This window comes from Styela clava, chromosome 3 (genome assembly GCF_964204865.1).
Source record: "Styela clava chromosome 3, kaStyClav1.hap1.2, whole genome shotgun sequence".
NCBI classification, from domain to species: Eukaryota; Metazoa; Chordata; class Ascidiacea; order Stolidobranchia; family Styelidae; genus Styela; species Styela clava.
The window spans coordinates 3,074,618-3,099,871 of record NC_135252.1 but is presented as its reverse complement, the minus strand read 5'-3'; the positions used below and the strand labels follow the sequence as shown (position 1 = coordinate 3,099,871).

The 25,254-nt window shown below is 36.8% G+C and overlaps 1 long non-coding RNA gene across 2 annotated transcripts; it reads left to right on the top strand.

Moving 5' to 3' along the window:
- The first annotated feature begins 19,548 nt into the window (after positions 1–19,548).
- LOC144420942 (uncharacterized) lies at positions 19,549–24,935 on the top strand. Of its 2 annotated transcripts, XR_013474795.1 has the most exons (4): positions 19,549–19,765; positions 20,006–22,342; positions 22,520–22,576; positions 22,700–24,935. It is a non-coding gene; the product is annotated as an uncharacterized LOC144420942 (long non-coding RNA). The 2 variants fall into 2 exon arrangements; XR_013474794.1 differs by lacking the exon at positions 22,520–22,576.
- The last annotated feature ends 319 nt before the right edge of the window (positions 24,936–25,254 follow it).

The window sequence follows — 25,254 nt, the reverse complement described above, 5'->3', positions numbered from 1 at the left end:
ATTTCGCGTATAATATTTTTTATTTCTAATGATGTAGTTGGCCTTAAAAACATGGATGAGGATTTTTGCTTTCCAAGATATGAAATGTAATTTCTGTCACAGCCAGCTGGTTGTGGCATACAGTCGAGCAGGGTTTGTGCCACTTGGGAAAAGTGTTCATTAAATTTATTTGCAATTTGTGTATTACTGCAATCGAGTCCAATCAAAGGACAAGAACCTGTTTTATTTTTACCAATAAGTTCATTAATTGTTTTCCACACTGCCTTGATGTTACCTTTGTGAGAGGCAAATTTAGATTTGTAATAATTTGATTTCTTTTTGTAGAGCAATCGAGTATAAAGGTTCCTGCATTCATTGAACTGTAATTTGTGCTTGTCATTTATGTTTTTATTGTTTATTAATTTCTTATAAAGTTTTTGTTTGACTTTGTTTAGTTTACGTAACTCAGTATCATACCAAGGTTTGTTTGATCTGTTTGTTTGTTTTTTGTAAGGAAAAGATTGAGAGTAAGCAGTAGAGAATTTTTCAAAAAAATTTTCAAAGCAAGTGTTGGGATCCTGGATGCTGCTGAAGTCATCAATATCAATAGAATTCAGTTCGTTCATAAAAGTATTCAAGTTGGACGAAGTAAACTGGCGGTAAAGCGTTTCAATTCTGTTCTGAATTTGCTTTTCTAGAAGAGAGCATTGTACAATTGGCAGATGATCAGAAACACATTCTGCTAAAACAGCACTATTAACTTTTTTATCATATACGTTTGTCCAAATGTGGTCTATACAGGTAGCAGAACTTGAAGTTATCCTGGTGGGGCAGTTTATCAGAGAATAATAGGCCAGGTTGTGCATAATATCAACAAATAGGCTGGTATTCATATTGGACTCATCGATAAGATTATAGTTGAAGTCACCCATTATATAATTATAATTCAACTTGTTCATCTTTGAGAGAACTTGGGACAAGAGATTCCGAAAGTTAGCATTGTTCAATTCATCAGTTAGTGGTGATCTATAAATAGTACCGCAGGTTATTGTTTTATTTTCCAATAATATGTCAATAAATATAGATTCGAAAACCTTTTCACACATTATAGTAATATCCTTGCGGACAATGTATTTCAAATCATTTCGAATGTAGAGACCAACACCACCACCTCGGTGATGAAATCTACTGTTGGTGATAAAAACATAGCCATCCAATGTATTGAAATGGCCATTTGTACCAGATACAATCCATGTTTCATTTACAGCAATTACATGAGGCTTACAATTCAGTGAATTCACTAGTGCTTCAAATTTTGTGTAGTTTTTGAAAGAGGCTAAAGATCTGATATTGAGTGAAAGAGTCATGAAACCACTTAGTTTAAAACTATCATTGAATTTGAGATCATTGACATCACTAGAGCAAATATACTGATTTGAGCTGTTGTACATGAAAACACTGTTTATGTTGTTGAATTCATCATTGTCAGTATTGGCTGACTCAAGAAACATTTGGTTTAGGTATTCGGTATCAAGAATTTTAGTAAGTGCCTGGGCTTCAGCTTTTTCTGAATGAAGAGAAGTACATGATTCTAATAATTCAGAATCAGAGAGAGAAGAGAATGGTATGCAATCTTTTTCACAAAAGAAACAGCACCAAGGCATATCATCAGCTTCAGATTGCAGGTTTTCATACTGCTGGTTAGAGATATTGGTGCATTTTAAATGTATCCAATGTGAGCAAATGTTGCAAAAAATAGCTTTCTGATTAGTTCGGACTGATTTGTGGCAATTTCTACAGGGATATTTTAAATTATGTTTCATGGTGGTGGCAAAGTAATGAAATAAAAAAAGTATAGTGAAGTAAGACAAAATCTAAAATACAAAGCTTGAATACAAAGTTTCCAGGTGCAGAACTTATGGTTAAATAAGTACTAGCCTAATTAGCATAAGGAAAATAAGGGTGAAAATAAATTAAGTTAAATTAAATTATCAACCCTGTGCTAAAGGCCACCACTATACCAATGAGACCAAGTTGCAAACAGTGTGCCTATTTGCTAGGTCCCATTGGGCGAGCAGCAGCCCTGGAGTACAGGGGACGAGAGAGAGTAGTGATATCATTTAAACAAGATATAACTCGCCTTCTGTCCAAGTAAGCGTATATAGTCCCATTCATTGTCGACACCTTATGCTTCCCGAATGCTTCCTTGGCAGCGGCGAGGAGCTTGAGCCTATTCCGGGTCAAGGACTCCGTGATGGACAAACCGCTGCCTTTTAGATCTTTCTTCCTACCATATATTAAATTTTTTGTCGATCTTCGGACAAATTTAATAATGATGGGGTTCTTCGGGGACTTGGATCGGGGACTTGGATCGCAATTTATGGGTTATATCAATATCCGTGTTAACAATAGGCTGGTCAAGATTGAAGTTATTGTTCAGGGTGTTAACAACAAAGTCTTCAAACTTGTAGTACTCAGATTCTGGAACAGATTTGCAGCCATGAAGAACAACACAGTTCCTCCGGCTGTACTGTTCCTGATCATCTTGCTGTTTTTCACATAACTCCAGTCTTTTTATAATCTCCTCGATCTTAAGAGAGATTTGAGCCACATCATGCTGGAACTTCTTAACAGCTTCAGACTTGCTGCCATGGTCTTCAGTGGCAGACAGTTCATCTGAGCGTTGCATGAGCGCTTTTTGGTTGGCCTGGAGGGATGTAACAGCAGCCAGAATCTGGTTATGAACTTCGGTATTCATATTGATTTTCCGTGGAGTTTCGAGTTGAACAGGTAATTATTTCAGCAGAATCCAATGTAGTATTATGATTAGAAAGGTATATTCCGTTTGTTGATATAATCGAAGGTAGCAGGCTTTAGTACTTAAGTTAACCAAAGATTAAACTATCATCTGCAAACTTAATTATACAGCGAATAATCATGATCAAAATGATCAAAATAAGCCACTTATACAAATAAAAATGCTTTCTAGAGCATATTTATGTATTTTTCTCGACATTTGAGCACTAAAAATATCAAAAACGCATTTCTATAGACCTAAAACACCACCGTAGAAAATGCCAAAAGACGGACAACTCACCAGGCCTCTAGGTAGTCGAGTTGTCCGCCTCCCCTTGTATTTAACGTTTCCGTAACTAGTCTATTTTCTCAGTTTAGTTCCAGTGTAATATCCGTATTTCTATGTGTATTGCCAGGTATATTAAGTGTTTCTCGGTAAGATAGGATTGGTGTTGTATCTTTAGTGTCATACTAGTTATTCTTATGTATTTCTAGGTATGTTTTGCCTGGTTTTTGTATATTCCATCACAGGTCAGTAGTTCATGACTGTGACGTCATAGACCAATTCCTATTTGTGTTCCTTATGTATCTGTATGGTATTTTGTACTGTATTTTTAGTATTTGGTTGTATTAAGTTCTTACAGTTGTATAATTAATCTAGTTAGTTAACTTAGTTTCTCTGCTGTAATTGGAACCGCAAGAAGATTATTTTGTGATCGACATCTATTCCAAGAATTACTAGTTCCAGTTCTACTTTGATAGATCATATATATTCTAATATCAGCATATCAACGAAAAAAGTGTTTCATCAGTTGTTTGGCAAAATTGTTTGACAGATCACTATCCAATTTTTTGTCAATTTCAGATTAAACATGCATTATCCCATAATCAACACAAACTAAAACGTGATATGAGAAATTTTGATTCCGCTAACTTTGCTCAAGATGCTCAAGAATTGTTTGATTCTTATGACCTTTCTAATGTTGATAGTCAAAATTTCAATTTTCACTTTGAAGATTTTGTCTCAAAAGTATTAGGTCTATGCAATAAACATGCGCCAATTCGTAAATTAACTAGAAAAGAACGCCACCTAGAAAGAAAACCCTGGATAACCACTGGCATTTTGCGATCTACCAAAGTGAGAGACAGATTGCACAAAACTCATTTTATTAATGGTTCTATAGAACAAAAACTTCACTATAAAAAGTATGCTAACAAATTATGCCATCTAAAAAATAAAGCCAAAGAGATGCATTTTTCCAAATGCTTCGAAAAAAATATAAATGACCCTAAAAAGACTTGGAATATAATAAATTCATTGTTAAACTCTAATTCTAGCAGAAATGTACCCCAAAAGATAACCAATCAGCACTCTGGGGAGGTTATTCATGACAGTAGCAAAATTTCTACAACATTTAATAGTTACTTTTCTCAGATAGGGAGAAATCTAGCCGCAGTATTTCAAAGCGTAAGTGATCGCCTTAAATTTACACACCTTAAATTTATCGGGGCTCCAATCGTATCATCCATGTTCATGGAAGATACTTCAGTGATGGAAATGAAAAATACAATGAATTCTTTGAAAACAGATAAAGCAGCTGGGTATGATAACATACCGGCATATCTCTTGAAACATCTTTGTGGGTCTATTAGTTCTTCTCTGTGCAAACTATTTAATTATTCCATGTCCCTTGGCATGTTTCCAGACCACCTCAAAATAGCTAGGGTTGTTCCTGTGTACAAGGCTGGAAAAAAAGATGATGTGTCCAATTACCGTCCCATTTCTATTTTTTCGTGTCTCTCAATTGTTTTTGAAAAACTAATACTTGCTCGGCTAAAAAACTTTTTAGACAAACACTCAATAATAAATTGTGATCAGTTTGGTTTTCGGAACCACCATTCTACTAAACATGCAGTCTTAGACATTATCAGCAAATATTACGAAATCATTGATAAGGGATTGGTAGGATGTAGTGTATTTTTAGATTTGAAGAAAGCATTTGATACAGTGGATCACAAAATACTCATTAGCAAACTCAAACATTATGGAATTCGTGGTAGTGTGTTTTCTAGTTACCTGAACAGTCGTAGTCAATTTGTCGCTCTTTCCGGCAGTGAATCTGAACATGAATTTGTCTCCGTAGGAGTCCCACAAGGATCTGTGCTCGGTCCAACTTTGTTCTTGATATATATCAATGATGTCGTAAATTCTACCTCAGCATTTGTCAAACTCTTCGCTGACGATACCAGCACAACCTCGATTTCCTCCAATGTTGCCATTTTTTCCACCAAAGTTGAGCAAAATTTAGATAATATTTCTGAATGGATGAAAGCTAACAAATTAACAATTAATCCTGGGAAAACACAAGTACTATTAATTAATCATCCCTCTAATAAAAAGCAGAAGTCTTCCTCTAGCCTCCATTTCACTTTGAATGGTGCTAACCTGAATGTTTGCGACTCTGTGAAATATCTTGGGGTATTTATTGATAACAGGCTAAATTGGGACATCCACATTAACCACTTGAAATTGAAATTGTCCAGGGCTGTAGGAATTATGACAAGGTTAAAAAGTTTAATTCCCAAAAAAATCCTTCGAACTGTTTATTTTCCCCTCTTTTATGCACACCTACAGTATGGAATTGTGGCTTGGGGCTCAGCTGATAGAAAAAGACTCCATGCTCTGTCAGTCTCACAAAATAGAGCTGTCAGAGTTATGAGTAACACCCCACTGCATCATAGCATGAGTCCTATTTATAGGGGAATGAATCTTTTAAAACTTAATGATGTGTATATTCACGAGGTTGCAAAACTAATGTACCAATTCAGAAATAACATGTTACCACAGGCTTTTGATGCATATTTCACTGACTGTGGAGATGTCCATTCTTATTACACGCGCTCAGCATCTAAAGGAGCTTTTTTTAAATCCAGGACAAATCTCAAATTTGCTCAAAAATCTATAAAAATTGCGGGTCCCAAAATTTGGAATGATATACCAGAAAGTTTTAAAACATATTCATATAAAAAATTCAAATTTGTGTTTATGAAATATATCATTTCTAAATATTAATCCTGACACCAGTGGTATTACCAATTTGACAGATAAGAATTGGAGGTCAAAAGTTCATTTCTATCTCGTTTTCTGTCAATTGTATTTTGTATTTGTGTATTTGTATTGTATTTTCTCTAATGATTATTAACGCAGGCAAATTTATGAACTGACACCCACTGTGTAACCCATGCCACTGACTTACTAAGCATATCTACATATCTCCAAGTTCCCTGTTCTATAGTTAATCTGTTCTAATCTATAACTATGCAAGCTCAGACTAGTACATTTTACATTAAAAGTTCCCTGTTCTTTAGTTTAATTTGTTCTGATCTATAACTATGCACACTCAGATTAGTGCATTTTTTCAGTTCCCAGATCTGAAAATATACAGATCATACATAATAAATGTTGAGTGTAAATAGTTATGAAATTTTTCTATTGTGTGTTATCATAATTCTATAGCCAAAACATGATCTAAAACGCCAGCACTTAAAATTGTATATTTTCTTGGGATATCATGTCTGGTATGCATGGGTGGAGTCCTCATCATTGTGCTCAGTGGTGCTCCACTGTGAAACTTTATTACAGAATTGAGGATTGCCCACATAAGGTAACAAAACGAAATTGAATTGAGGTTGAACAATAATTGAAGAATCTTATGCAATTATCCTTGTTGTCATTTGAAATGAAATCCACTATATCACATTGTATGTATATTATATCATAATTCAATATCTGTTCAGTTCATCAGATATCTGGATGAAATTTTGCTATTATATGTAACCTGTAATTAGGTTTTCTTTGTTGCATTTTGATGTGACTATAGTAGTTCTTCACATAAAAATGTATAGCATATTGAACTTTTATTTGAGTTCACATGTTCATGTCTAGAGTTTACATTATTTTTGTTTATATGAACTATTCCTAGACTTGCTGTCGAAATTTTTCTATTGTTTACAATTTCTCGCAATTCCACTATATTAGCTTACCAAATATTAACTTGAATTGCATTTGTCTCACAGGTAATGTAAATTATTATTCATATATTATTGTTAAAAATTGTTCATGTATTATTGTATATTACTGTTTCTTAAATGACATGCAGACATTTCTCTGTCACAATATTTACAGTTACCCTTTATATGTTACTAGTATCTTATGAAAATAGGTACGGTATATTGGCTCTTATTCTCCTGAATTTATTTTTAGTTCTGGCCTATAGAATTAAACAATTTATGCTGTAGGTTGAAGGCGTTTATTACCTTATGTTGATATAAATTGGTGAATCAAATTATCATTATTGTATATGTTGATATGAATTGCTGCATTCTATTTTCTATGTTAAACCAAACTTGCATTTATATTATTAATCCAATCTATAGGAGTTATATCTCAAATCTTCTTTAATGTATATGTTGATATTAATTGCTGAATCCTATTTTTTCTGTGTTTAAACTTGCATTCATATGTCTCAAATCAAGATTATTGTATATGTTGATATGAATTGCTGCATTCTAACCAAACTTGCATTTATATTATTTAATCCAATCTAAAGGATTTATATCTCAAATCTTTATTATTGTATATGTTGATATGAATTGCTGCATTCTATTTTCTATGTTAAACCAAACTTGCATTTATATTATTAATCCAATCTAAAGGATTTATATCTCAAATCATTATTGTTGCATATGTTGATATGAATTGCTGCATCCAATGTTCTGTGTACAAACTTGCATTTATACGTCCTAAATCATTATTATTGTATATACTGATAAAAAATGCTACATTCTCTTCCTACGTTGAGTCCATACCAAACTGGGACATTTGCCCCTATATGTGGGCAATATGGATTATAAAAATTGATAAGGGACAGAACAATAATGAAAAATCTCTCCCAACTACTCATATTCTGGAATATGATATTTGTATAGTAGAGATCATTTAGACTTTGTATTATTCCAAGTGTATATAATTAGAGATGTCACCTAACATTGTACTTCTGTCATTCAAATTGAAATTCATTATTACAAATTGTACGTCTATTATATCATATTTTCTTATCTGATCGAACGGGTTCTAGGTATATTAATATATATATTCTGTATAGTACATTGTAGCTTATACTCTTCTTTGAGCATACATGTCTTGAGTACTTCCTGTATATATTATACAACTCGTTCGGGCCTACTGTGGTTCTAGGTATCATTGAAAAATTTCCTCCAGGTCTTATAATCCATCATTATAGCAGTAGAGTACTACAAACTCAATAGTACATCCTGTTAAAATGTGAAAACTTTTCGCATCTCCCGACTTGTGTGTCCAATATAAATCAACTATTTACTCAATCATAAAAAAAAAATTATATTTCGATTATCTAACATTGAAATAAATCCTCAAACACAATTGGCAATGTTAAAGGCCAGTTGTGTTTTGGTTGAATTGCTCTACATTCGAGACCCTTTGACTTGATATACTAATCTAGTACCATTACCTAGAAATCATTCTCCTCCTATTCATGTACAACTCGCCAATAAGGCTTTTTATATTCATATTTTGTGATAATGAAATTACGATACTGTATTATATTTTGCTGTTACATCTACTCATACTTATTATAATTATTTACATTTCATTACATATCATCATTCACTTGTCGTTTTATATACTACTTTGACATCCCTCTGCAAGCAAAAAAATGTTGATTATTATGCTGAAATAATGCTTGTTAGGTCCTATCAACTATTTTTTCCCCTCCTAACTAGACAAATCAAAGCTGATCATGTTCGTTACATCTTCAATGCGTACATATGCCATGAAATGAAGCATTTCTGCTAATTCATCACATATGCGTATATACTAATTTCATTCAGTAACCTTTGGAATCTCTTCAGATTTTGAAATCCCGCTCCACATAAATAAATGAAAATGATTTACTCTAGCATTCCCCTCCCCAATTTTATTCTTCCATTTTGAGAATATAATTTTAAATTCTAGAATGTTCCTCCCCAATATTTTAGTCATCTGAAACTGTGGATCTTAAACATAATAGCTTGAAGGGGGGGAGTTGACTTTGATGACCGTCTGGTCGTATCACTCCCTCCTGTCTATACCAAACTGATTTATTTCGTATTGTTATTTTTATTATTATTACGATGACTGTTATTTTTGGTTGAAGAAAAAATAAATCTCTCTCTCTCTCTCTCTATTACAACTTCAGTGTCCGATAAGCTGGCAGAAAGAACCTGAGTGGTGATATCAATTTTGGTACGCCACATATACGAATTTTTGGCGAGCACACGCCAGGATTTATTATTTGACACAGGGACTATCAAGACTAAGCCGATTAGGTAGGCTAGTCTGTGACGGATAATATTTGGACAATATTGGACATTTGAGGTTGCCGAATTTTTTTTAATTGCGGTTGCCTGATATTTTGGAAAAATGGTTAAGAGAAGAAAGATCGTACCGGCACCAAAAGAAGCCAATGAGGAGAATGAATTTTGCATCTGCAAATACAGATATTGAAGGCAAAACTGAGGGAATCAGAAGAAAAGCAAGAGGAAATGTTGGAAAAGCAAGAGGAGACTGACAGCCATTTGCAACTGATGGACAGTCGTATACAGCAGGTATACGGTTGTGTACAACAGATTGGAATTAAACCAGGTGGAGTTTCTGATCCTGAGGAAACCCAGCCCGTGTCACATGACCCAAATGTCAGCCTGATCACTTCAACACCAGCAACGGTTGTTCCAAAAACAGCGCCTGTTCTCAAAGATGATGAAATTTCTGATTTTGGATCAGAAAATGGACAGCCAGAAGGGAAGCGGAACGCGTTTTCGCAGACATTAGAAGTGAAATTTGCAGAGAATGGTCATGTGAGTAACCTTGCACCTACACTTCCTTTTTTGATCAATAATGGTAATGAGGGCCCAAATGTTGTCAGAAGACAACTTAGTACTAGGCCGAAAATGGTTACAGTGGCTACACAATCAGCTCCTCCAGTGAGCGCTAGCAGTGTCCTGAATGCCAATGTTAATCGTAGTGTTCTCAATAGCACAGCTAATGCTACGATGATGGCAAGAAATGCCAAAAAGCCGATGTATTTCGATGGGTCCACTGTCATGGCGTGGCCTAGTTATTTATGCCATTTTTAATTGGTTACCAGTTATAATCAGTGGGATGATGACACTGCGGGATTGGAATTGGCTACTTGCATGACAGGTCAAGCTCTAAATGTATTGAAAGATTTACCAGATATGAAACGTACTAGCTATCGTGATATTGTGGCTCATTTTAACCATTTCTTTAAACCTGCCGGAAATGAGAGTTCATATCGTACTACATTTTATTGTCATAGGATTAAGCCAAATGAAGCACCACGGGATTATGGTAACAAATTGAATGAGCTTGAGCTTGATGAATTGAATTCTTGCTTACCCAAATCTTGATATTGCTGGTCAAAATGATATTTTGAAATCGCAGTTTCTCGCCGGTTTAACCGATGAAAGCATGATCAAACATGTTACCATGCAACAGCCTGATACTTTTGAAAAGGCTCTGTCTCTTGCGACACTGAGAGGAAAGACATGCCTAAACCGCGCATTGCAGCAGTGATACAGTGTAATACTGGTAGTGTGGCTAACCAGCAAAACGACATATCTTTCGAAGGCAGTATTGGCGAGCGCATTCTAGCAAAACTGGATGAGATCATAGCATATGTTAAGCCGCGCACTAATAACAATCGTGGTTTTGATGGTACACCACGCAACCCGTGTCCTCGATGTGGTAAACATGGTCATTGGGGCAGGGATTGCAAGGCATGTTTTAATTGCAAGCAGACTGATCATCTTAAACGGGATTGTCCACATCTTCAGAATACCGCTGATCCTGCAACAGCTGCTTCCTCTCCGACCGCAAATTTAAACGACACTCAGCGGGCTTGAGGTCCTCAGTGTCCCCTGAATTATTACTTGATGACGGACCAACGAACCAGAATATAGACCTGAATATTTGTTCCTTGCAATATGACAATATTTGGTATGCGAAGGTACTTGTAAACAATCAACCGTTCAATTTTCTTGTAGATAGTGGTGCTATGACTACTCTGATCGACATTTCCATATTTGAGGCTATATGTGGGAAAAAAGGACAATTAGCATCACTCGAAGAATCTCTTGTTGCAGTGGGAGGGCATGATTTATCACCACTGGGTACATTGGAAGTTGATTTGTCTATTGATTCTTTTGCATCGCGACGCACTGTTGTTGTTGCCAACCTAGGCATGTCTAATGGTATTTTGGGCATGGACTATCTCCGAGAACATGATTGCGTTCTTTACTTATCATCTGGACACATGGTGATAGAGGGTCATGGAATCAAACTGTTTACTGAAAAGTCTGTACCGTGTTGTCGTGTAACTGTTCGAGAAGATATTAATATACCGCCATATTCTAAGGTTGTTATCCCTGCACGACTTAGTCGCCCATGGCCGAAAAGCATTGTGTCTGATGTTGCAGCTCTTGTGGAACCGCTGAATTCTTCTTTCCTTGCTGATGGCGTTCAGCTGATTTCTTCTCTAGTGGATCCTGGAAAGTCCACTCTTCCGGTTCTAGCTATCAACCAGAAAGGCAGACAACTTAAGATCAGGGCTGGATCTTTGCTTGGTATTGCACACCCTAAACTTGTAGCACCGATTCAAGTTGACGAATCCGAAAGGGTTATAGCTTCTGAATTACCAGAACATCTACATGAGATGGTCAATTCCGTTGAGGATCCAACCCCGAGTCAACGTGAACAGTTGGTCAATTTGATTTGTGAATTCCATGATGTATTTGTAGGACCAGATGGTGAACTTGGCCGTACTTCAGCAGCAAAGCATAGAATCATCACAACAACACCACAGCCGATTCGGCAGGCTCCTCGTCGAATGGGGTGGGCGCGTAGGGAGATAGCCGAAGAAGCTGTTGATAATATGCTGGCTGGCTCAGGGTGTCATAGAACTAAGTGATTCCCCATATTCTTCTCCCATTGTCCTAGTTCCCAAAAAGGATGGTTCTACCAGATTTTGCGTGGATTTTAGATTGCTTAATGACGTCACCTACAAGGATACATATCCCTTGCCGCGTATTGAGGATATCATTGAGTCCTTAAACGGTGCACAATAGTTCTCAACTCTTGACCTCGCAAGCGGGTATTGGCAAGTGGAGGTTGACCCTGCAGACCGCGAAAAGACAGTATTCAGCTTACCTGGCCGTGGACATTTTCACTTTGTGGTGATGCCATTTGGTTTAGCGAATGCTCCCGCAACATTCGAACGGATGATGGACAATATCCTTGGTGATCTCCTGTGGAACGGGTGTTTCAATTTTCTTGATGATGTTTTGGCTCATGGTAGTGATTTCTCAATGACACTCTCAAATCTTCGGGAAGTTTTTATAAGACGTGCCGGTTTACAATTGAAGCCCTCGAAATGTAAACTTTTCCGTCGAAGCACCTCTTATCTTGGTTATCTTATTTCATCTGAAGATGTCTGTTGCGACCCTGGAAATGTTGCGGCTATCAAGGAATGGAAAACGCCTAATTCTGTCAGCGATATTCGCAGTTTTCTAGGCACAGCGAACTACTGCCGGAAGTTTGTTCAAGATTATTCAACAATTGCTGGACCTCTTTTTCGATTGACCAGGAAGAATATTCCTTTTGTATGGAGTAGTAAATGTCTTTCAGAATTCGCACAGATCATGCTGCTCTGAAATGGTTGATCAATTTTCGTGAACCACAAGGAATGTTGGCAAGATGGATATTAACACTTGGTGCTTATGACTTTAAGATTAAACACAGACCTGACGTAAAACATGGCAATGCTGATGGATTGTCACGCCAAGTTTGCAAATGCAAACGAGAAGATTGTTCTGATTGTGGTACCAATGAGATGTAACTGTGAATAAGGTTATTGTGGGTGTAATCTCAAAACAGCCCAGTCAATCTCCGATTGTAATCGGCTAGATACCTACACAGATGAGCAAATTAAATCTTGGCAAAGTGAAGATCCAGATATTTCTGCTGTTTTGAAATGGAAACAACTTACTGCTCAGAAACCTGACATTCAAGAATACATGCCTGAATCAACAGTGACCAAACGTTTAATGTCACAATGGGATTTGATTTTTGTAGATAATGGACTTCTCTATCGTCGTTGGATACCTGATTGTAAATTGGAGGAATCGCATATCCAATCGATTGTTCCATCAAATTTGAGGCACGATTTGCTCCATAAGCTCCATTCTTTGCGCACTGCAGGTCATATTGGCGCTAATCGAACTTTCAAAAGTATAAGGCGCAGATTTTGTTGGCCCGGTTTCAAAGGGGACATTCTCAGATGGTGCAAATTTTGCAAATCTTGTGCTTCAACAAAGATGCTTTACGGAAGAAGACAAGGAGATCTTAAACAACTTATATCTGGAGCTCATATGGAAAGAATTGCCATTGATTTTCTTGGACCATTGCCAGTGACTGAAAATGACAACGAACACATTTTGGTTCTGTCGGACTATTTCTCTAAATGGGTGTAATGTTTTGCTTTACCAAATCAGCGAGCGGACACCACTGCTGATGCGTTGGTTACCAATTCTTTTCGAGATTTGGGGTACCAAGAATTCTCCACTCAGATCAAGGAAGAGACTTTGAATCCAAGTTATTTTCTGAGATGTGCAACTTGTACGGGATTCAGAAGACTCGAACAACTCCATATCATCCACGTTCAGATGGACAAGTTGAACGTTTCAACAGGACTATACAACAAATGTTGAATTGTAAATGAGAATCGAAATGATTGGGACGACCATCTCCCATATCTTTGCATGGCATATCGCTCCACTGTACATGATAGTACAGGATATTCACCGAAGAGGTTAATGCTTGGACGAGAAATCGAGATGCCTGTTGATGTTATGTTTGGCAAACCAGAGTCATCTACTCATCCTTGTTACACTGAGTTTGTCGAATGGTTTTCCTGCGCAACTGAAAAAGCTTTTCTTCATGCTAGGCAACATCTAAATGCTGCTGCAACCGGACAAAAGAGAAATTTTGATCTGGATGTTAAACCACTTACTTTCCAGAAAGATGAATTGGTTTGGTACTATTATCCACCTAAGCATCGCAAGCTGAGTATTCCTTGGATTGGACCTTATCGAATTGTGGATTGTTTACCTGGGTGTTAAACCACTTACTTTCCAGAAAGATGAATTGGTGTGGTACTATTATCCACCTAAGCATCGCAAGCTGAGTATTCCATGGATTGGACCTTATCGAATTGTGGATTGTTTACCTAATCACTTGTATAGGATTCAGAAGAATTCGGGAACACGTTCTCGGGAACACGTTCTCGGGAACACGAAAACGGTTGGTATTTTAATTCACGTTGGACTGAATCGAGAAGAGTGAATAATCGTCAAATATATAACCAGTCCCTGTACCGTTACCGGTACCCCGATATCGATACTGGCAAGTTATTGTATATGATTTTGGGAAGCTTTTTAATGGGAATGGTAGACTGTGGTACCCGATCTGGTTATAGAGAGTGACTCGGATCACTTGGTAGGCTACCTCAATTCACGTTGAAACCTGATCGAGAAGAATTGATCGTCACAGGACCTGGGAAAGCTATGGCAGTCCCTGTACCGTCATGGTACCCTGATACAGGTAGCCTACTGGTAAGTTACCGCATATGTAACGTAGCGGGGTTTTTAGGCGATGGCGTTCGACGGTGATATACTGTGTAGAAAAGACAGTCTACTTCATCGCTAAACGACAGCTTAATTGACTTTTGAATACTGGCAAATACTCGGGGATATACTGTGTAGAAAAGACAGTCTACTTCATCGCTAAACGACAGCTTAATTGACTTTTGAATACTGGCAAATACTCGGCTATTCTGTTGCCCGAGTCCACAGGTTCACACGATAAACAGTCAAGAAATATTCACGGTGCACTTTTGTATTCAACGCTAGAATACTGAGAACGGTCCTGGGTTCATAATACGAACCGGTATTTGGGCATCAATAGAATAAGAAACAACGGCCGACTCTTTTTGCTGCAAGGGAAGTCTATTTCCAAAATAACCAAAAATACGGGTCTGCACAATACCACTCGACTCATCAGAAGACACAGATTGCAAATTAGTCTGATAATATTATTGGTGCTTATATCTGTGTCATTATAATCATCACCCATCAGACTTCCCATTAGGACGACAGTTTCAGATGGTCGGATTAAGACTTCATCTATTGACGACACTTTGTAAGTGCGTCTTGGATATGGGGTAGGTTCACATGTAAAATAAACGCAGCTATGCCCAATCTTAAGACTACAGTCATTGTAATCTAGAATACAGGAATACTTATTAAGGAAATCGTTTCCTAACAGTATCTTATCGACATTACCCTTAATGTCTCCTGTTACAAAAAACATGTGATAGTCGTCTATACTTTATACTTTTTGTTCTACCTTTAATATTAATAGGTTCTCCCCTATAACATTCAAATCTCTGTGTGACGGATTCTATGTCCTGATTTTTGCTAGCTTTTTCCCACAGAGTAGATGAAATGAAAGAGGCACCAGCACCACTACCTATGATATATAGTATTTGCATGCAAATTATCTCCGATCAAAATGTCGGTGTAAACGGGAGTACACAGTTCCTGTGCTGGATAGTAACATTGAAAAGGGTGTTCGAGACTTTCTGAGCATATTCTTCATATGCTTCAGTTGTCAAGGGTTTTTCAGTTTCATTTACAGGCCGTTCATTTGATTCGGGATTTACCTTGGAATCTATTTCTCGGGTTGGTGACTGGCCTCGTTCCCCAACCCTTCCGTGTTTAACACTGTGTTAACATCGGATTTGGACTGTTTATCATCCTTAATCTTTATATTCTTATATCTACGTAACACTTTCTGTAAAGCAAAACAATTCTCATCTATGTGGTTAGTCTTTCTACAATAACTACAACCATCGCGATTTCGAGGTTCTTGTGTGCTGGAGAAACCTCCACGGCCACCCCGACCTCTGTTACATGATCCACGGCCTCGGCGGTCATTTTGTTTACCGCGATAGTTTGCGTCTGGAATCGCCACTACCGCTATATCTTTGCTTTGAGCTCATCGCATTGATTTGCGAGTTTTGTGAATCATTAGGATCCACATAATTATATGCAAACTGTTTCGTATTAGCAGCCCTCTCCATTAGACATTTAACATAAACACGAAAAGAGGTATTCATAGGTCCAACCATATCTAAAAATTCTTTAGCTCTTTTATTTCTAAGGCCATACTTAAATTGTTGGCACAGTATATCTTCTGTAGTTGGTGTTTTACCATATGCCAAATAACCCAAATGTTCGAGATCCTGAGCATACGCATTATAGCTTTCGCCAACCTGCTGTATGCGATCTCTAAATTTCTGGTGGGGACTTGTTTCACCAGCGGTACCAGAAAACTTTACCAAATATTGTAAAATAGCATCAAAATTAAAACTGTCTTGGGGCAGGAATAACAGTTTTCAAGCGGGTAAGAACATCAGCATCAATGAACCCATACAAGCAAATTGCTTTTGCAGGGTCATCCCTAGCTTCGGTATGCGATTAAACTAGCATTAAACCGAAGTGCAAATTTATTCGGATCATCCCCGTTACGAAAAACTTTGATACTACGGTTAAGGGTTTTTGTTGCTGAATGAGCAATTTGATAATCTTCCTGTAACATCAGGACGACGTCCCTCGACCCCCGGTACAAATTGTACATACGGTTGTTGAATAGGTTGTTGTTGGGGGGGGGGGGGGGCTGTTGGGACCCCTGGTAAAATGGATATTGCGGAGAAACCATAGGAGGGTTACTAGGGAAATAAGGAGCATAATTCTGACAATACATTTGATACGGAATATTCCCATAAAACATATTTGGTAGTTGACTACTAGGATAAGCAACACCAGCCAAGGACGTTGAATTAACGGGTTTAGATAGGGTGATAACAATGGTAGTATGGTTACTCCTAACACTTGGTGTTGTTACGCCAGTAGCAAAACCAGAAAAAGTAACAAAAGTGTTAGACATACTTGATACGATAATTTCTCCGTCTGAAGTCGCACCAGAAGTTGACGGAATACCTTCATCTTTTGATTGGTTCATTATTTTACGTGGAATTGTTTTTTTGTTGTGTCGATGTGGAGTGACAGTTATTGAAGTACTCGAAATAAAAGGACTTGTAGTTGTTTCGAGAATGTTCGGGAGATTTCTGCTGCGCAACTCCATAAACCACAACAAATATTAGAAAAGTCTGTCACTGTCCAGTTCGTCGTTTATCAATCCAATTCAATTGCACTAATTGTTCAAGTGTTCTACAACCAAGTAACGGAATTTGATTTGATGAAGCGAATTGTCCAACTCATTTGAAGTTGTCTCGACTCTCGAGCAATGTGATTATTAACGCGATGATATGCTGATAGCAATCGGTGTTTTGGTTGTTGAGTTGACACAATCTTCTGTTGTCTGCAAGACCAGAGAACTGAAGGTTGATTAGAGTTCTTCAAGATTTCCGAGTCCCGTAGTCTGGTAGTACTCGCCTTCTTGTATTAAGCAAACTCCAAATCAAACTTTGAATAGTCAATAGTCGTCGTCATCCACGCTCTTACAACGCTGCCACCAATTTGTAACGTAGCGGGGTTTTTAGGCGATGGCGTTCGACGGTGATATAATATACTGTGTAGAAAAGACCGTCTACTTCCTCGCTAAACGACAGCTTAATTGACTTTTGAATACTGGCAAATACTCGACTATTCTGTTGCCCCAGTCCACAGGTTCACACGATAAACAGTCAAGAAATATTCACGGTGCACTTTTGTATTCAACGCTAGGATACGATACTCAGCCATCAAGGTCAGAGAACAGAAAAGAACAATCTGCCCGATGCAACAGACACGACTTAAAAAGAACAAGTAATCAAAAACACGTGGCAACACAACACATGTGCAACGCATAAGCGCCACACAGTGGAATGAACGTAAGACTACGTATTACGATACACATATGATTTTCGGGGAATTGGTGATAAAGTATTTCGTTTTGCTCTTCGTATCCACATATTTGAGCATAACTAGCTCTTGTTGTTCTTTATGTTGGAAATTTTCTCCATAATTACTGGACCAATTGCTTTGAAATTTTCAATGGTTAGGATTGTATTTTTCACTAGAAGAGTATACATCCCGTCTTCAATGTTGATATTTACTAACTCCTGTGTTTTTGCTTTTACGAGACGAATAAACATACATACATACGTCATCAAAATTTGCGCATATTGTGTCAGTCCCGCGAACGCATATCAGCAGATCTCGTGCTTAGCGAAAGTGGTAATATTTTTTATTGGGAACGGTGGACTGCGGTACCTGATCAGTTGGTATTTCAATTCACGTTGAAACTGAATCATCGTCCAGCAGGACCTGGAAAAGCGCCGACAGCCCCTGTACCGTTACCGGTACCCTGGGTAGTCGAGTTGCCTCTGGTGAGTGATGATGAAATATTTAATCCGATACGACTACTGGTAAGTTATCGTATACGAATCTCGTGAAATTGATGATAAAATATTTAGTTTTGCCCTCCGTGTCCACATATTTGAGCATAGCTCTCTTGTTTTGTATTTCTTATCTTATGGACTTTTCCCCGACCTTTAAACCCAAAAAATTCTTCCTATACTTTACCATTGTAAAATTTTCGGGGCTATTTAAAGAGTGCTTTTGCGAGTTGGCGCCTGTAAAATGAGGTATATGTTTCAAACCACCATTATGATTCATCGCATACAACAATCTGTTTTTCTAATTATTTCTGCACTTATTTTAGATTACTGCAAATAAATTGGAACTCCTAGAAAGACAAAGTGATCATTAAATTATCTGATTCATATTTGAGTTTCCGAAACACAACAGAAAACTAACGAATAGAGTTCAAAAACGCGAAAACGAGGTAATGTTTACGACCACGCTTAAAAATCTGTCTGAGTGCGAAAATGGAGCATTGTTACGACACTTTTCGCATCTTGCTGATTGGCCAATGTCACGAATTAAACAAGGAAGTCGATGCTCGGGGAAAGGTGCATTGGACACGAAATGTATAATAGCTTATAAGTTTATTTTGACTCCATAATCAGCATAAAATAATTCATAAAAACAAAACGAGAATATCGATCAGAGACCGAAGACTTATCGATCGAAAGTTAGGGGATCCCCAAAACAGCACTCTTACTCCATAGTGATACCCTGTGTCTCATCACTAATTAATTAAAAACTCGCAAATTATACAACATAATTCGCCCAAAATCAATAGGCTTCTGGTCCGAGATATGATGCATGCACATGCGAACCTTAAGTGATGTTTGAAGCGTACATAGTTTAGATTGAAAGGTGTTGTCAAAAGAAATGTTACGTGTTCGCTAACCCAAAAGTACCAAGGTAATTAAAACACGCACACACACACACCCGTGAAATTTAATAAATATCTTTCCGTTCCGTTTTTTGGACAATGTGGGTGTACCAGAACTGGACCAGTGGTTCTCAAACTTTTATAATCTGAGCCTCTTTTTAAACTCTCAACACTTCTGGTCCTCTGGTCTTCTAGTCGCGGTCAGTTTAGATTTTGTTTTCCAGGAAGGACTAAAATCCAAACGAGATCACAGATGATGTCGCATAATTGTGACGTGATGAAGAAATATTTTTTAGCGAAAGGCTAAATAGCTTTACTTTTATTATAGAATTGTGAGCGATAAAGCCAACGGTTATTTATTTGCTTTCGTGGGGCTATGCCGAAAAAGAGTAAGACAGAGAGGGTTACTTACAATGCAGATGGAAGAGAGGAAAATGATGAAGTAAATTCTGATGAACCCATGAAAAAAGGGTCAGTTTTGTTATAAATTTTTAGAGCTTTGAAAAATACGAATTTTTATTTGAAATTAATTACAATTTTTAATCGATATTGTAAGTTTTATATATAATGAATTTTTGATTGAAATGTATGAGTAACCTGGATGCTTCTTTGGATATATTTAGGAATCTAACACTTCAAAAACTTTTGCCAACCTAGACTGGCGGGCCATGTGTGACGTAAAAAGTTACATTTTATGAACAATATTTACAGTGTTACAAAAGCAAGAGTGGACAGCAATAAGACTCGTGCCAAAACTCAATTTATTCGCAACCTCAACAAATTCTTCGAGCTATTTTTCAGCTGAAACATCAAAATTTGATTTCAGCTTGGTAGTGGCAGCATCAGGCGGGCCAGATTGAATTACCCAACTGGCCGGATTTGGCCGCGGGCCTTAGTTTGACCATGTCATCTCAAGAAGTATGATGGTGTCCAACCACACATTTTCTCTGAACAATAGTTGTTTGTAAAAGCAACAAACGAATATTTTTAGATTTAAAGAAAGGTGAGGAATTTTTCGCCCCTTTGCGCGGGCAATTTTGCAGGAATAAAACTATCATTTTTAGTCGCCTGTGTTTGAAAACAAAGATATTATTCATTTCAATAAAAAAGAATACAAGTTCTGCAATTGTATACGTGGAGCATTCTTGGTGGGTATAATATATAGTTGGATAGCATTAGGTATTTCTATCCACAAGAGTGAACTAGCGAGTATCATCGGTAAGAAGTCGCAACAGAAAGATGTGATACTGTAACTGAAAATCTGAATGTAAACGTATAAATGTAAGGGACTTTTATGTTTTATCAATTTGTACTACTTATACGCCACCAATAAGATGCTTTTTTACGTTCGTAGACAAGTTAAGAGAGAATAAGTTAGGAAACAAGTAAGGAGATATTAAATTTCGGGAGGGCTGCAATTGTAGTATTAGAATTTAGGTGGAATTATAGGCACGCGGTTTCAACTATGAATCCTTAACTCGCACGATGTAAACATAGTTAGGGCCAGATCCCTAAGTGAAAAATTGAAACGTGTTTTTTCCAGCTTTGCTTTGGCTGTTTCTGGGATTCGAAAGATAAAGAAAATGATTCTGATGCTACATCAGTCCACAACTTCGTCGACGCGGAAAAAATGGAGGGTATAATGTGAGTTTAGCATAATTAACGAGCATCAAATAAAATGTATGAAATAATATTGTGTTACATATTTGAGATCAGCCTTGCATCGACAAATTCTTGGCAATTTCTTCTCGGTACGGAGAGAAAAACAAAGAAAACCATCAAGGTAAGAATTTACTCGGGTAATTAGAATTCATCTTCGGGTGTTCCTCATTTTCATGATAATAAATACGCGGGGCTACCGATGATGCAAGCAGAGAGAACCCATTCATTTGAGGTGTATTACTGTACATTATGTTTGTTTCTAATTTGCTTAAAAGTCTTATTATTAAAAGTCTGATTATATAAATTTATTTAAAATATACCAGGCACTGTTGTCGACGAAAATGAATTGGTTGTGTCGAAGATTGAGGTTTTTGATGATTTTTGCTTCCAAAAATCGGTTATTATATAGATTTTTGGAATATATATTACCAAAAAATTACTTTCAGTAATATTTCATATTGATTTTTTTATTTTATAAATACAAGTTATAAGAGTATAGGTTCGTTAGTTATGTACGAAAAAACCATCTGTAAAATTCAGAGAAAAGCATGACTTCGAAGGCCGAAGACAGCGCCAGCTAATCGAAGAGAACATGCGACAATACATTTTCCTGCAGTAGCATTCTGGACACCTGTCGATGTAAAACAAGGCCAGATTTATCACATTATTAGTAAACTTCCTGATTTGAAGCTGCAAACGCAAGGATGCATCGAAGCAAGAAGGATCGGGGTATATTAAAATACTACACATAAGTATCAGAACTGAGTCACATTAGTTTTTAGCTGTTTATATTGTAATAAACATATATATATATATATATATAAACATAGACGCTTGAAACCATTGAAGGTTCCACATACAAGCAGATACAAGAACCTCGGGGTATGTTGAATCAAGCAGTAGTTTTAACGTGATATCTACCTAAACCTAGAAAATCTTTTGAATCACTGAAAACTTAACTTGGTAACATAATACAAATGGCAGGTTGGCAATACCTGGTTCAAGTACCATCGCCCTCACCTGGTGGAAACAATTTTACTAACTATATATGACTAACTGTAGGATAAATATCAGTAGCTAGCATAGAAATGACCCATTGGATAATCACAGGGTTATGTCAGAAAAATTAGACCGAAGACTGCTTCACCAGCTCGGGAACAAAATCGTATTTACCACCGGTATCATTTTGGACTCCAATTGAGATAAAGACAAAAGACATACACAAGATAAACCATGATCTGCCTAATTTGCAAGAATCTGCCAGAGCTCGTCCAACGTCACGAAGGTCCAATTGAGATAAAGACAAAAGACATACACAAGATAAACCATGATCTGCCTAATTTGCAAGAATCTGCCAGAGCTCGTCCAACGTCACGAAGGTGCAAGGTATTTTTATTTACATTCTATTCAGCTATTCATCCAACTACCATATCGTTAGGACTGACATCTTCTTGCAAAGTCAGCGTGAAAGTCAACATCGATGAAAGATCAGAGGGTATAAAAAAAATTAACAAACAAAAATTAATTTAGTAACTTAAGATATTATGTCAACATATTTTACAGATTAAAGCAAATGTCTAGACTTGCAAACTTGATTGATAAGTTGTGAAGTTGGAAGAAGTAAGTTATTAATTATTAGGGGAAAATGACAGAACAACAAAGTAATTCGAATATTAGAAACTTTGGGAAGTAAAATAGTTTTATTTAATTGACAATAAAAGTCATGTTACAACGACATTACAGATTAGAAATGACGTGTCTGAGGTCATGGATTCTGTTCTGAACGAAATCACTCAAGATGAGGATATCCGTGATATACTAGAAAGTAGACTTTTACATAGTAAGTTTGGATTCATGTTTGTAGTTCATTGCCCCGTTCCATAATATATATATCTATATATATATATATTTTACTACTATTATTTACTTACGCAGTATAACAAAATACATGAATTTGAAAGAAGGAAAATGTGTGTATTTGCCACGTGGATTGAGATAATTTTTCCAGATATAGAATCAATGTATTTTATAAGAAGATTGAAACAAAGAAATATATATATAGCAGATGATAATGTTTAAGACAGATTGATTCTTCTGCCAATTTTTAATTAATCCATTTCTTCTCGTATATACAGGTATCATAGAACATTATTAAATCTTGGAGAATGAAAACTGAATTAAATTTTATATTAATAATAGCGTTCAAAATACAAGGTCCCGAATTAATCGTAGACACAACAAAGTACGAAGTAGGCTACATTGGATTCCACGCATAAAGACAGAAGTTGAATTCAAAAGTTCAAAAAATCTAGCTGTAATATGAACAAAATAGTTGCTTTATTCGTTTTGTAAAATGCGGTATGATGAGATACAATTATATAGTCAAGACTTCCAATATAATTCGTTCTACTCAGCTAATATATTTTCCTACCGCTTAAAAGTTGATTTACATGCAATAGCATTTATATCAGTTCTCGTGTTCAACATATATTCAAATATGTTTGATAGTTTGACCAACCAACTGGTCTACTTGCTTCACAGTCATCATTCTAATTCAAAATATACAACCAATGCTACGTAATAGTACTAAGAGTACAGACAGCTAAATTCGGTGTGTTCTATAGCAGCAACTGGACTAATTTCGCACTGCGACTAAACAAAATTAAATACTTCGAGTTACTCAAAACGATCAATAGCTCTACCTAGCATAAAATGAAATAAAAAAAATCGCGTGTGTGATGACAGTTTCGCATAAAATTGAATTCAATTAGTTTTTGCGAGTTTACTACCAATGACCAAATCATAGTTTATTTATGGAACAATTCCATTAGCATTGTTGTTACTAACTCTTTCTTCTTGAGTTAAGCGATCAGCTGATGTGGGACAATATAACAACATTTTCGGTAAACGATTGAGCACAACCACACTTTAACAAAATGTAAATATAATGGTGCCACTATCGCGATGATAAGGTATAACAATGTGATCCCAAAGACGGATACGTATATGCATATAAGTTCGATTGGCTGTTTATGACATTAGTTATTCGTAGGCTTACCATACGTCCCGCTTTAGGCGAGACAGTCTCGATTTTTAGCGTCTTGTCCCGCCGTCCCGACATGTCAGCCAAAAGTCCCGCTTTTGCGGGCAGCCATACACGAACTTGTTCTCGTTGCTGTGTAGCGCAACGCTAACGTACTTACTGAAGGTGAATGCGTTATTTCGTTTGTTTCGTCGTTTCCCGCTAATATTGTTAGCGAACGTATCACATGTAAAATCAATTCTCATTGGTCCTGTTCGGACGTTCACGTGAATGTAACATTGAATTTTTTTTTGAATGTGTTATCTACAGAAAAGCATGCTTGGGCGAATAAGTAAATTCTCAATGCTTGAAAACGGCGGACTATTTCATTATTCTTTATCCCTTTTGCTGTACATAAAAAAATCTAAATTCGGATCATTTGTATCGTTAGCGTCTATTTCTTTCTATTTTTGAAACTGAACCCGATATTTAGACAGAGCATATACGCTTGAACTCTCAATGACAATATGGTCAATGAAGACAGCTCGGGTGGCTTAAAAGTAGGCATATATATGTAGTAAAATCGGAAACTGTGAAGTTACAGGAGGCGTCCCGCTTTGAGGTCAAAAAATATGGTAACCCCACTTATTCGTGTATAAGTGATTGGCGCAGTTGGTGACATCAATGCCGTTGTTTAATTGATGTCATTGGTGGCATAGGGCGTGTAGCCTTAGATAGGCATACATAGGGTAGCCATATCGTAATTAAAATAAGCAGAAAAATCTTTCGACATATTGTTACATCACTAACGCCATCAAATGGACTTGTGTTACAGCAAGCTGAAACAGAAGTGATGATGACACGGTGATTGAATAATATGCGAGGCTCTTCTATATGGTTAACTGACTTGGGTTAGTTATTCGATTTCAACGACCTTAAATGACTTAGAACTTCCACACAAATTGATTCTATCTTTTCATTCGGGAATATTCGCTACCGATAATATAACAGGCTTTTTCTTTGAACAAAAAAGAAAGAGTGAAATGAAACATTTTGGAATCTTGCGAGCAATGAGCGGTTTCCAAAGTTGAGGGATTTTGCTTTGAGAATGATGTGCTTTGATTTTTAGTTTTCAACAAATACGTAATAAATTGAAGGTCTACGGTCATCACTCAACCAAATATTACTTCTGAATTCTGTCAAGGGGGCGGCTCACAAGACATGTGATGTTGGGCGTCCGGAACGTTACCCACGAAGCGGACCTATATACTTCGGG